The sequence below is a fragment of the Palaemon carinicauda genome, chromosome 6 (assembly GCF_036898095.1).
Source record: "Palaemon carinicauda isolate YSFRI2023 chromosome 6, ASM3689809v2, whole genome shotgun sequence".
NCBI lineage: Eukaryota > Metazoa > Arthropoda > Malacostraca > Decapoda > Palaemonidae > Palaemon > Palaemon carinicauda.
The window spans coordinates 134,052,087-134,052,879 of NC_090730.1; positions in this window are offsets into that span (position 1 = coordinate 134,052,087).

The following is a 793-nucleotide window of genomic DNA, read 5'->3' on the forward strand; positions in this document are numbered from 1 at the left end:
CTTTTCTTCAATGTGATATCATCCATCTTGAACGTGACAGCTCTGGCCGTTTTCGTGTGTCTCGTCTGTTTATCAGCAAGAGGAGACGAATCATCTGCTGTTGAGGAAATGACTTTCTTAGTTGCAGATTATTTCGAAGACTCACTTAACACCGTTAGTACAGTAGTGCTTGGGATATACTTCATGGTAAAACGGTCATTAGCCTTGAAATTAGCCACGAAATTTATCGACCTTGTGCATAAGCAGGAGACAGGAACTAAAGAAGACCATCGATTCGATTCATACTACTGGATTCCTCCTTGCTTTCTCTTATACAGTATAAGCTTTGCAGCTGGGCTGCTCTATTTCTTATTGTCAACAACGACCTTTGCATTTTACAACTTGAATGAAATCTTTGAGCACTTTTTCAACTATTGCCAAATTATGTTCACAATGTGCTTTTATTCAGCATCAATGTCCCTTATACATTCGACATACACTTATATTCAGGGCAAATTGGTAAATATAAACCAGTTGGATGGAAGTGAGAACTTTCATACAGGAATTTATTCAATTGAGAAGTCTTACTTAGGTCAGTCATCAGCCAGCGGAAGTATCTCGAGGTTCAGTGGCAATCTCTTTTCTTCAGACGAATTTAGCCCTCGTTCCTTTGGAATTAAACCGCTGTTTCGGAAAGAAATCAAAGAAATTAAAGATCTCTTGTCAACAGTGCATAGCTTCCATAGGGCACTGCACGAGTACATGAGTATTCCGATTACTATAACTTTATTCATCTCCATTGCCTCAGGCATCG